Source organism: Tamandua tetradactyla, chromosome 6 (genome assembly GCF_023851605.1).
Source record: "Tamandua tetradactyla isolate mTamTet1 chromosome 6, mTamTet1.pri, whole genome shotgun sequence".
NCBI classification, from domain to species: domain Eukaryota; kingdom Metazoa; phylum Chordata; class Mammalia; order Pilosa; family Myrmecophagidae; genus Tamandua; species Tamandua tetradactyla.
The window spans coordinates 123064756-123078599 of NC_135332.1; the positions used below are offsets into that span (position 1 = coordinate 123064756).

Below are 13844 nucleotides of genomic sequence, written 5' to 3' on the forward strand. Positions count from 1 at the left end.
AAAGGAATGGATGTGATCTAAACCATAGACAGAGACAGGAGACTCTGACTCCTCTAAAACAGAAAATTCTGCCACAAGAAAAGGTAATCTCTGCAGAAACATTTAATTTTAGGCTAAATTATTCTGACGAATCTGATGAAATAGACAGGTCTGATGAGACCAGAGTGCTCTAAAACTACGAAAACAAAAACAGTGGGAAGATACAAAATTTGTAAAAACTAAACAATGCAAAAAGAAAAAAATCTTGACGCTGAGCAGAGCCACCATCAGCTTAGATGTCCCCTCTTGTGGGTCACTGTTTTGCACCCAGGGCTCAGCTTGGCATGTGCAACATGGGCTCATGTACTTTACAACCATCTAAAGCATGTCCAGGTGAAGTCAAAACAACTTCCTAGGGCAGTCAAGGTACTGAACTGCAAATTAACAGGTGAATCGGTTAAATAGATTACTCAGCACCACACAGATTAAAAAGCTTTAGTTTATTGACTGAATTACTACTATCATAAACATATATCCCTCCTAAGTGCATGGCCCAGCTCTAAGACTCTTAATGAAGCAAGAAGTTGATGACGATGATCTTGCTATTGATTGCTTTGTATTTTATGGTACTTTTCAGTTTACAAATTGCTTTCATATACATCACTAATTTAGTGGCTCAAAAAAATCTCACCACATACATGGTCTATTATTGAACAATAAAGACTAAAATTCACCCCATAAGCTTTTTAATTTTTAAATCATATAATTTTATGATCAGATTTATCAGTTAAAATCATGTAAATCAGGTACTGCTTAGTTACACTTAAAAATTTCCTTTGATTGAAGGGGCAATTACTTTGGGGTACCTTTAAATAATGAGTATTGGGTGCACAGGTGGTTCAGTGGTAAAATGCTTACTTTCCATGCGGGAGACCTGGGTTTGATTCCCGGACTACTCATCTCAAAAAAGAAAAGATTAGAGAGTATCCTGTCCTATTAAAGTATGGATCTGTAAGTCTACACACAGATTTTGCATAGTACATGTATGTATTATGTATAAACTGGTCAGTTAAGTATGTACCAGTTACATCAACAGTTTCTTACATAAACATTTATTCTCTATATACACAGTCTTTTGCTGGTCAGATTGCTCTACAGAGCTGCTCTTTTCCAGGTGGTGATTCAAAGATCCAGGCTGCATCTTTTGCAGTACCATCATTTCAATAAATAGCTTCTATGGCACCACCAAAAGGAAAGTTAGATTATGGGGGTGACATGCTAGTTATTAAAAAAAAACCTCCCACTGGGAATAAGATCCATTAATTGCACTGATTAGAGCTGGTCACATGATCCTGCTAACTGTAAAAGTGTCTGGGAAATGGATATGCAGATATAGAAAAGTATGAACTTTACTACAGTTCCCCTGAAAATATTGAAATAGCATTTACTTCTTAAAATATCTATTTTCTACTGATTTCCCTACCTTATGATAATTCAACATTGAACTGAAGAATTTAGTTCCTCTTTTCAATAGGAAATAAAAGGATATTTGACAAGCTACATGCTTTCGCTTTTATCTACAAATTATATGTTTTAAAACTTCAAAACACAGTTTGGTACACGTCAGTAATAGCTCTTAATGACTCAGAAAGAACATAATAATCTGCCATGATCAAAACTAATCTGCCATAAAATACAGAAATATCAAATAGCTTATTTTCTGTGCAAGCAAATCCAAATGAATTGCCTCATTTGTTACATCATGTATCATATACACTTTAACATTGTCATGACTTCGTATAGACAACCAGCTTTTCAAAGAAATTTAGAAAAGCATTATCACATAAGATTTCTCCTGTGTTATAAAAATACATGTGTCTAATGATGCAACGCCCAATTTTCAGCAAATATTATTACTCTTACACAATATATATGAACTGAGTTATGGTATCTCGGCTATAACAAAAATAACCGTTTTCCACTACACTCCATCTGTTTGGATAACGAGCACATAAACACATACCCATACACATGTACCTTCCTTCACATACAATTCAAAAGTTTTCACACTCATTCCAATCTGATTACCCTACATACAACTGCCTGTGAAATGCTCAGCCCTTCCTCAAGAGAGCGCAAAGTATCCATCTTTCCAGATTTTGTGAAAATCTCTCCTCCACCTTGACTTTTCTTCTTTGTTTACCATTATTTTTGTCTCTGTAAGTTTATAACATTCGTGTCCTTTACAGTTGTCTTAGTGAGATTTCAAAGGGAAGTAGAGATAAATGTAAATGCTCAGTCCAAGACATCTTTTTTAACAAAATCTTCCTTCTCTATTTCTTGGTAATGTACAATGACCTGGTATGGTCAGCACATTGGGTATTCTGATGATTAAAGTATGCACAGTATTACAAGCATACACTATAATCCTACACATCAAAACTTTGATTTTCAAAAGTTTTACACATCAAAACTTTGATTTTCAACTTAATTTACACGTTAAATTCAAAATAAAATTTAGGTGTAGTCTATTTGGGTTGCAGTGATTTTGAAATTCTGCAGAATTTCAGGTCTCTCATTGAGCGATACTTCCTCTAAAGGTAACTTATGCTCACAGAGAACATATTTATTGCAGTTAGCTGGACAGCTCCTTTAATGTAAGGCTACCTTTTTAAAATGTTTAATGAAAATTTGTTTCTGCAAACATTTCAGCCTGATCATCTTCACGTTTTCAATAATTCTTTCAGGTAAAAATAAAATGAAAGTGACAACCCTTTTTGAGTCATTTTTTGCATCAGACCCCACCTTGGATGTTTCATCTTGTTTAATCTACATGAATTACCAAGGTAGCAGTGTTATCCCCAGTTTAGAAATGAAGAAACAAAAATTTGGAAAAATTTTATCAACCATTTTCTAACCATTCTCATATTGCATATATTATTTCATCCTTATTCTCTTCTATTTTGTGGCAATGGGTTACCTGGTAGAAGAACAAAATATAACTATTAGAAAAGTAAGTACATTTATGCATACACAAACATATGCCCATATGCATAATAACAGACAAATAAATATAGAGATCCAGAAAAATATAGAAATAATGCAACAACAATGAGATTACAAAATGTATCGACTTAAAACATCAAAAATTTCATTTGAGTTTAACCTAGAAAGAATAGAAGGACAAATTTTCAGAGAAAATTTTATTACAAAATATACATGACTTTAAAATGTCTCCCCTAGGTTTCAGGGAAAAGATTATTTAAAACCCTGAGATCAGAATATTCATGGCATTTTAAAAGTACAGTTTCAGTTCAGACAGCTTTGATTGTCTTTCTCCAATGAGAGAGGAACTGATTGGCATCCTCATATTTCCTCCTTTCTCATCTTCCCCTCACTTTTCAATTTTTGTTGCTTGTAGTATTTTTACTTTGTCTAAATAAATGACATTTGCATTCTGACCTGCTAGCATAATGTCTTTCATTATTTGATCTAAAATAATCCATATCTTAGTGGATTAAATATTTACTTCAAATCCTTTTCGGTAGATGTTCCATTGTTGAATTCTTCCTTTCATTCAAGTTCATATTTAATTGGATTTCAGTGTCTTTTTTTAAATTTTCCTTTTTTCCTGGAGGGTTTTATGGGTGCTATGTTACCTAAGTATTCCCCTTCATCTTTGAGAAAACCTGCTTGTGGATTTTATTCTTGAACTATTACTTGGATGGATACAATAAAATTACATTACACTTTTTAATCCTTCAGTACTTTGTAGGCATTGCACCATCGAAGGTTGTTATGGAAAGTAACAAGGTCACTTGAATATTCTCCCCTCATTTAATAATATTTTTTTCTACTCAGATGACTGAAGAATTCTCTCTTTATACATTGAGTCCAATAACTTACCTAGAATATGTTTCAGTTCCTATAGCCCTGAATCAATTTATCTTCATATATCAAGTATTCTTTCAATAGATCGGTTTAGTTTCTTCTTCACCTCAGAGAAATGTTAATCTATTGACACTTTGAAAACGGGTTTTTTTTTCCTGTTTCATTTGTTAAATTCTCTCCTTCAGGGATTTGTATTGTCTTTATGCTAGATTGTCTTTGTACTCAATTGTTGGGATACTATATATTATACCCAACTGCTCACTCAATCCCTTTAGCTTTTTTCTGTATTCAGTGCGATTGGTATAAGTATTTTAAAATCTGACAAATATTACCAGATTATAGATCAAAACTCCAGAGCTATTCATATTATTGGGCTTTGAGCATTTGAATCGCAGAGTCCTAACCCATCCCCCCGCCCTGTCCACCCAATATGCTTTATTTCCTGGAAGTTTCTGGGAAACTTACATTTATTTAAAGCAAATTAAAACAAAAACATAAACTTCTAAGGTACTTCTGATTAGTGCCAGAACAAAGAACCACTTTCTTTTTCCACCCCAATTCTTGATTGCATCTTGTACTTCCAAAGCCAGGGAGCTCCTATCTCCATTGCTTAATTTGGTTGCCATATCTATCATCACTGTCAACCATGATGATGCTCACAAAGACATATCAGCTGAGTGAAAGGTGATGAAAATGAAACATTGTCACAGCCAGAACACTTTCATCTGTGGATAGCTAAGAGAAATAGTAAACAATAGACCCAAGGTATGGAAAGGGTCCAGAGTCAGATGGCTGAAGGCACCAGAAGAAGTATAGCCCTCTTCAAAGTGTTTCCTGGACCCTACTTTCTGATCATCATATTCATCAATTAACACTATGAACAGAAGTAATAGGGACGAATTTTCCTCCTTTATTAAAACACTTATCTAAAATTCCAAACCAAGTGAATGGCTAAGGCAATAAACCATACCAGTTTTTGATGAAAAGTTAAAAGCTTTGGGGAGAGATGCTTAGAACAGCAATGTTTCACAACTGAAGGAAGTAAGCCAGGAAGGTGGGAGGACATCACCAGAAAAGCTTCTCTGCTTGGCCAGGATGCCTTATTGCCTGAGGTGACAAAGAGCCTTGGAATCAGCCTCATTTCGTGCTTGTGTCTGACCTTTCAGGGCATGTTCTCCCCTTCTTTGATTGAACATGCTTAAGTGTATGATTCGTAGGATTTTACTAGAGCTGTAAACACAATCTGATCAAAGCATTCCCCAACAGCTCCCAACACAGAGCAATCCCTGCCTTGGAAAATACATAAATCTTTTGCCCCAGGCCATGCCCACCCTGCTGAGCTAAATTAAATGACCAGCATTCAGATTCCCTGTTAGAGTTAAAATGCAATGGCTTTTCTGAAGTATACTTTCCCTTCAAAAGAAGGTTTCCATATGTTTTATTACTTAAAGTCACCATTATCCTAGAGCTAGGTTGATACAAGGAATAGAAATGGAATTAGGACTATAGAAAGCTTGATTTTAGCCTATTATTTGTGATCTACTTATGCTTCTGTCTGTTGGGTTTTCTTCATTTTTAAAATTCTGGTTTTAATATGTCCACATTTTGACTTCTATCATTTCGGTATCACTTGATAAACTGCTAAGTGCTGAGCCTTGTACTGGGTGCTATGGGAGATGTGCTGTGTGACATAGTGCTAAGATTATATCAGATCTGAATTCCAGTCACAGTTCTCCCATTTGCTCACTGTGAAATGCTAAAAATGCTCAATCTCAGACTTCTCACATGGGAAAAGGGGATAATAACAAAAACGAAACAATAAAGATGAAGATGATGGTAACTGTGATGACTGCAAACCCACTTGGTACGTATGTGTGACCCTGAAAATGGCACCCCTTCTTCAGCACACTCTACTTCATCTCATAAAATGTGTAACATTGCAGTGTTGTTAAGCCATTATATAGCCATCCAATGGAACACTGTCATAAAGCTATAGGTCTGTGATGTCTGGTATGATGAGAATAGTACGCTTAGATAGGGTGCACTTGAATGTACAGCCTACACCACCAAACTCAACCACTCTGGGGAAAAAAATGAGGTAATATATGTAAAGAGCCCAATGTGTGACATATTCGAGCTCTCAAAAAATATTGGCCATTGTAATCAAAGAATGTGTAGTCTTTTTTTCTGCAACAGAAATATCAGTGAGACTGAATTTTTTTCTTATTTTAATGTTTTATATAATATCCTTTTGTAAGCCCATTGCTTTTTGTATCAAGATCAACAGAAAGACATTGGAGTGAAACAGAGAGAATCTTTAGTTAGACACAGTAGATTCAGATTATGCCTTAGAAGAAACTCTACATGCTAGATGATAAGGCAGTGTGTGAAAAGCCCAGACTTCGTGTCTGACAAACTTAGATTTGGATCCCAATAACCCTATGTAATAGGTATCATCACCATCACCATCATCATCACTATAATTACTCCCACTTTACAAATATGGACATGAGGTTCAGTAATTTAGTCACAGTCACATAACCAAGAAGTGAAGGGTCCAGGGCTCAAAACTCAGTTTTTTAATTACAGGGTTTTTGTTCTAATTGTTGTGATTTTCTCCCCAGGCAAAAAATGCTGTGTATCAAACCTAGAAAAGAGATAATAGTTATGGACATGAGGAGACCTATTAGAAAGACACGTCAAATCTAAAAGCATTTGGACTTGTAGGAAGGTGATATAGAAAGAGGGGTCAAGCATGAGCTCCAGGTTTTGGCTCCAGTGGTAGAATAGATCATGTCTCCGAGAGAGGAAATCCTGTAAGGAGAGCAGCTTTGTAAGGAAAAGGATTAAGTTCAGTTTTTGTATGAATTTTAGGGAACTGAGGAACATTTTAGTAGAATTTTCCATTGGGCATTTTTTCTTTAAAGTTGATTTTAATCTTTATTTTCAGGGAGCTTTTAATATTTATATAATCACATTTATTAACTAATTCTTTACTGTGTTTTTGCTTCAGAATTGATGAGATACACTAAGGCTTTTTTTCAACTTATTAGTCTTTTTTCCCTTTTTTAACTTTTTTATTAAATTATATAACATATATACAAAGCAAAGAAAGAAAAAAGCAATAATTTTCAAGGCAATATTCAAAAAGTAGTTACAGGATAGATCCCAGAGTTTGTCATGCGCTACCACATTTCCACATCTCAGATATTTCCTTCTAGCTGCTCCAGGACACTGGAGGCTACAAGGAATTTTTTATTTATCATCACAATAGCCTGTTTTTTTCTGTTATTTTTGTGAAAAATAACATATATACAAAAAAGCAATAGTTTCAAAACACATCACAACAATTAGTTGTAGAACACATTTCAGACTTTGACGTGGGTTACAATTACACAATTTTAAGTTTTTACTTCTAAGTGCTGTAAGACACTGGTGAATAAAAGAAATATCAATACAATGATTCAACAATCACATTCATTTGTTAAATCCTATTTTTTCTGTATAACTCCACCATCACGTTTGATCTTTCTTCCACTCTTTAGGGGTATTTGGGCTATGCCCATTCTAACTTTTTCATATTGAAAGGAACCGTTGATAATATGGGATAGGGGATGGAATTAGTTGATATTCTGGAGAGGCTGGCCCCTCTGCACTTCAGGATTTATCTGGTCCAGGAATCCATCTGGAGGTTGTAAGTTTCTGGAAAGTTACCTTAGTGCACAGAACCAATGTAGAATCATATGTGTTGCCCTAGGTGTCCTTTAAGATTGACTGGAATGGTTTGGTTGGGGTTTGGCAAGTTATGATAGATAGCAATGTCTAACTGAAGCTTATGTAAGTGTGACCTCCAGAGTAACCTCTCAACTCTAGTTGAACTCTCTCAGCCACTGATACCTTATTTGTCATACTTCTTTCCCTCCTTTTTGTCAGGATGGCATTGTTGATCCCACAGTGCCAAAGCCAGGCTCATCCCTGGGAGACTTTCATCCTTGGATGTCATGTTCCATGTAAGAGGGAGGGCAATGATTTCACTTGAAGAGTTGGGCTTTGAAAGAGAGAGGCCACATCTGAGCAACAAAAGAGGTCTTCCAGAAGTAACTCTTAGCATACTTACAGGTACGCTAAGCTTCTCCACAAGTAAATAAGCTTCACGAGAGCAATCTTCAAGATTAAGGGCTTGGCCTATTGATTTGGGTATCCCTAATGTTTGACACGGTATCAGGGGTTTCCCTGGTGGTAAAGTTTAACAGTTCCATATTTCTTCTCCTGTCCCTCAAAGGACTTTATCAATACTTTTTGATTATCAGCTTAATATATGCCTGGATATATCTGGGAATTACATTAAGCTGTATGAGATTAAAGGCCTTCATTCTTATTCTGGGCTCCGTGTATTTAGATTGTTTAAATATCTATCCAGACAGCTTGAGTTAGATTATGTGCTACAGAAAATTTAGGTTCCAGACAAAATAAACCTTTCTTCCTTCAGTCTCAGAGAGTAGATGAGGTTCTATAATGCAGACAATGTCTCCCTTACCCCTGTGTTCTGAATTACCTTAATCCCAACCTGATTGGCTTCATTCTTATCTCTAAATTTCAGCTTATACATTTATAAAATAACCTTTCAAAATCCAGAAATAATAATTACCACTCTGGACTAAATGTGACTGCTGGAAAAGCTTACAATCTAGGCCCCTGTTTTCTTATAAACATTTTCTAAATTATACCACACAATGATTACTTTTTTGTTTCTGGCTTATTTTGCCTCACCAAATGTCCCACAGGTTCATTCACAAGTTATATGCCTCACAACTTCATTCCTTTTTGTAGCAGCACAATATTCGATCACATGTATACAACATCAGTCACCAATTTACTTCAAAGTCAGAGCATCCTTCAGCCACCTGCATTCATTAGACATCATGTACAATGTCCAAAGTCCACAGTCCATCAACACTCAATTTTAGATAATTTCATTGTTCCCAAGAGAAAGACGACCAATAAACACACCCTCACCAAATAGAATATCTAAACTTGCCCTTAACTCTTGTCCCTCCCCCCATTATTTACCCCTGGTGTTGCTGTGGTACTGTTGATATTTTCCTATTAAACATAGCCCATAATATGAAATACCAGTTTTACCCTGAACCTTTACACTCTTTGCACAAGATTCATACCTTTGCAGTAGTTCATGCAAGAACTTATTTATATTTGTAGTGTTAGTCAGTGAGACACAAGGGTCTATACAACCCCTTTCAATCATGTTCACCTTCAATGTGTCAATATTACTTATAGACCCACTAGTGAACCACCTTCACTTCTATCTATTCCCTTAAATTTGAGTTCAACCTCATCAGCTAACAGTTCAATCATCTCTGGCTTCTATGTGTCTCTAGGTCCCCTATATTCTGTATTATAAGTCTCTGGTTTTACCTTTACCATGGTCATAAAAATGGAATCATATAATATCGATCCTTTTGTGTCTGGCTTGTTTCACTTAGCATTATGTCATTAAGGTGCATCCATCTTGTAATGTACTTCAGGATGTCATTTTGTCTTACTGCTTGTCATGGTTGGGGACAGGTGTCAACTTGGCCAGGTTGTGGTACCTGTTTATCTGATTGGGCAAGTGCTAGCCTTTCTGTTGCAATGATGACATTTCATAGGATTAGGTCATGTTCATGTCAGCTGCATCCACAGCTGATTCCATTTGTAATCAGCCAAAGGGGAGTGTTTTCTGCAATTAATGATGCTAAATCTAATCATGGGAAGCCTTTTAAGGAGGACTCAGAGGAGACAGGTTCCATTCTTGCTTTGGCTGGTGAGCCTCTCCTATGGAGTTCATCCAGGCCATCCATCGGAGTCATCGGCTTCACAGCCTGCCCTGTGGATTTTGGACTCTGCTTTCCTGTGGTCACATGAGACACTTTTATAAATTTTGTATTTGCGAGTGTTCCCTGTTGATTCTGTTTCTCTAGAGAACACTAACTAATACATCTTGGTACCAGGAGTGGGGTCTTAAGAAACAGAATCTTAAAAATGGGTTTTTATGAATGATTTTCTACTCTGACTGGACTCAGAGACACTAAGGACTCTGATTCCCATAATCAGAATGACACTCCCAATCCATGGAATGAGTTGGCAAAGGAGATAGTCAAAATATCATCATTCGATTCTCCTAATGCTTCACTTGTACGAAGCCAGACTCTGGGGGATAATGTTTTTGACACCTTTACAGAGTTTTGTAGAAATAAGAGTTATAGAGATGTTGGTTGGTTGTTGTTAGATACACTGTCTACATTAAGGGGTGAAAGGGATGGGCTTAAGCCTTCAAACGAGAAGCTTAAGCGCCGTCTGAAAGATGTAGACGTTTCTATGAGTATCCTGAAGGAAAATCTTATTTCCTGTAGCTGTAGACTTGAGATCTCTGAAAATCAGACTCCGAATATTATTGTTAGAGTAGCAACTTTACAACGTAAACTGAAATCTCAGTCTTGCATAGTGTCTGCCGTTAAAGTGAGGGCATTGATTGGAAAGGAGTGGGACCCTGAAAAATGGGATAGTGACATATGGATTGATAATGATGTTGGGGGTGAGGTTGAAACCCTAGGCCATGCTGAGCCTTCTCTAGATAACCCTGTAATAGTCTGCCCTGAGGACATAGCCGCCCCACCTCCAGCCTGCCTTGAGGAATTGGCCACCCAATCTCCTCCTGAAGGGATTAGCCCTAGAGTTATTAATTCTGTTTCACCAGATGAAACTGCATAATATTCTATCATATGCATATACCAAATTTTGTTAATCCACTTCTCTGCTAATGGCACTTGGATTGTTTCCATCTTTTGGTGATTGTGAATAATGCTGTCATAAACATCAATGTGTAATTGTCTGTAATTTTGTTAATCCACTTCTCTGCTAATGGCACTTGGATTATTTCCATCTTTCGGTGATTGTGAATAATGCTGCCATAAACATCGATGTGCAAATGTCTGTTTGTGTCACTGCTTTCAGCTCTTCTGGGTAGATAAAGAGTAGTGCTATTGCCGGGTCGTAGGGCATCTTGATATTTAGTTTCCTAAGGAACCACCAAACTGCCTTCCATAGCAACTGTACCATTATACATTCCCACCAGTAGTGCATGAGTGTCCTGATTACGCCAACATTTATAGTTTCCTGTTTGTTTAAGAGCAGCCATTCTTATAGATGTGAGGTGGTATCTCATTATAGTCTTGATCTGCATTTCCCTTATAGCTAATGAAAATGAGCATCTCTTCATGTGCTGTTTTCTTTTTTTTGCATGGGTACACACCAGGAATTGAACCTGGGTCTCCGGCATGGCTGATGGGAACTCTGCCTGCTGAACCACCATGGCTAACCTTCTTCATATGCTTTTGAGCCATCTGTATTTGCTGTTCATAAAAATGCCTATTCATATCATTAGCCCATTTTATAATTGGATTGTTTGTTCCTTTGTGGTTGAGTTGTATGGTTTCTTTAAGTGTACAGGATATCAAACCTTTGTCCAGTGTGTGATTTCCAAATATTTTCTCCCATTGAGGTGGCTGCCTCTTCACCTTTCTGACAAAGTCTTTTGAAGCACAAAAGCATTTGATTTTGAGGAGTTCCCATTTTTCTATGTTTTCATTTGTTGCTTGTGCTTCAGGTTTAAAATGTAGGAAGTTACTTCCTATTACTAGGTCTTGAAGATGTTCCCCTACATTTTCTTTTAGGAGCTTTATGGTACTAGTTCTTATAGTTAGGTCTTTGATCCACTTTGAGTTAATTTTTATATAGGGTGTAATGTAAACGTCCTCTTTCATTCTTTTGGCTATTGACACCCAGTTCTCCCATGCCCATTATTGAGTTCAGTAGATTTGGGGGCCTTGTCAAAAATCAGTTGATCATAGACTTGGTGGTTCATTGGGCAAGTTTATATTTAGTTCTGGAATATGTTGGGAGAGGTCAAGATTTGGAATATATATTTGAAAGTCATAGCATATGGATGATATTTAAATCAGGGCGGTGACTGAGACAATTCAAATGATCTTATATAATGAGAACAGAAGCCTATATAAGGCTGAACCCTGAGGAACTTAATTTGCTGAGGAATCAACTAGGGAAATGAATGATCATTAAGGTAAATTAAAAGCCAAGACATTGTGGTATCAATAAAGATAAGTAATGGCATTTCAAGAAGGCAGCAGAGAGTGGTAAAGAGATTAACAAAGGAATCGGAAAAGGAACTGACCATGGCAAGAAAAAAAGAAAAGAATTTACCAGTTATTTCAGTTTGCAAGCTCCCAGAATGTGATATAACAGAAACAGAATGGCTTTTACAAAGGGGGATTTATTAAGTTGCTAGTTTATAGTTCTAAGGCCATGAAAATGCCCAAATTAAAACAAGGCTATAAAACTTCCAATCTAAGGCAGTCAGAGAAAGATGCCTTGGATCAAGAAGGTCGATGATGTTCAGAATTTCTCTCACAGCCGGAAAGGCACATGGTGAGATCTGCTAGCTTTCTCTTCAATGGCTTCACCGGGGGCTCTGTTCATTCTGTTGGCTCTGTCATTTCTGGTGGCTTGGGGGACTCTCATGGCTGTAAAGCTTTTTCCAAAATGATTCCCTCTTAAAGGGCTCCAATAAGCAACCCCACCTTGAATGGGTGAAGACACATCTCCATGGAAACCATCTAATCAAAAGTTACCACCCACAATTAGGTGGGTCACATGTCCATGGAAACAATCAAAAAGCTCCCACTCAGCAATATTGAATGAGGATTAAAGAATTTAGCTTTTCTGAGGTACAGGTTCAAACTAGCACACTAATACAAAGGGTCTGACTGAAATGAGGTCCACACTGGAGATGACATGAACTCATGATATTCTAATCCTCTCAAATAGCACTTAGCTAGTTGGATGCAGGACTTCTGAAGGTAAAAGTTAAGCTTAATAGAGGAAGTGAGATTCAGAGACCAAAAAGGACCAAGGTGTTTAGAGTCAGGAAAAAAAAGTGTTTATTTGGTGGACTAAGTAGGGCATTAAATGAGTCTTGAATTGAAATGATGCACTAGGGAAATGGAAGTCCCTAAAGCCTGAGAAATCTCCTTAAGTTTGGAAAGCATAAGAAGTTTAAGATCAGTGTGGAAGGTATAAAAATTTTGAATTTCAGGCATGGAGAAATACTAGATGATAATAAAAGTCCAAGAACAGCTTTAGTAGTCATTAAATATTAGGTTTTCATCAAAGATATTAAAATGTCCCAAAATGGAATTCTTGTGCTGTCAGGATGGCCATGAGTTAGAGGTCAATGTCCACAATGTCCATTGGTAGATGACAGGACAAAGAAGGAACTGGAAAAGATGGGAGGTGTTCTGTAAGAGGACATGGGGATACAGGTTGAAGTGGCAATAGGGATCTAGGAAAATGCATATTGTCTCCGAGCTGGTTTTTGAAGTATGGGATGAAAAGTAGCCTTTATTTAGGCATATGGAATGAAACTAATGTGTGAGACAGAATGAGTATAAGCTTTGGAGCTGGAATGTTCTCAGATTGAGACTTGCCCCTGTCACTCAGTCAAGGTATGACTTTGGGTAATTAGCTCAATCTGTGTGAGATTCATTTCCTTCAGTGTAAAATAAGAAGGAAACTAAAATCTGCCCCCAAAGATAGTGCTAACGGTTAAATGACAAACTATGTGAGAAACAACCCACAACGACCTGCATTGGAGCAGATACACAATACATAAAATTTAATCTTATTACCCAAGGTCACACAGAATAATAAGCAGATGATTTGGAATCAAAGCTCTGATCTATTGACTCCAAACCTCAAATATTACCTTCAGAGCAAGCTGCAAGTCTTAACATAGCCAATCTATTCTTTGTCAAATGGCCAATCTCTAAGAATTAACACTCCATTTGCATTGATATTGACTTAGGCTTCCTACCTTCTTTCTGGGAAGATCTCAAATGATT

General features: G+C 36.8%; 1 long non-coding RNA gene across 32 annotated transcripts in view; it reads right to left on the reverse strand.

The window, feature by feature from the left end:
• LOC143686324 (uncharacterized) overlaps nucleotides 1-13844 on the reverse strand; it is a 123824-nt gene that overhangs the window by 85842 nt on the left and 24138 nt on the right. The window contains exon 5 of one of the 32 annotated variants that reach the window (XR_013177065.1): nucleotides 6443-6684. The exons of the other annotated variants lie outside the window; for them this stretch is intronic. This is a non-coding gene — a long non-coding RNA (uncharacterized LOC143686324). Of the gene's footprint in view, nucleotides 1-6442; nucleotides 6685-13844 lie in introns of those variants that run through there. 32 annotated transcript variants of the gene reach the window in all.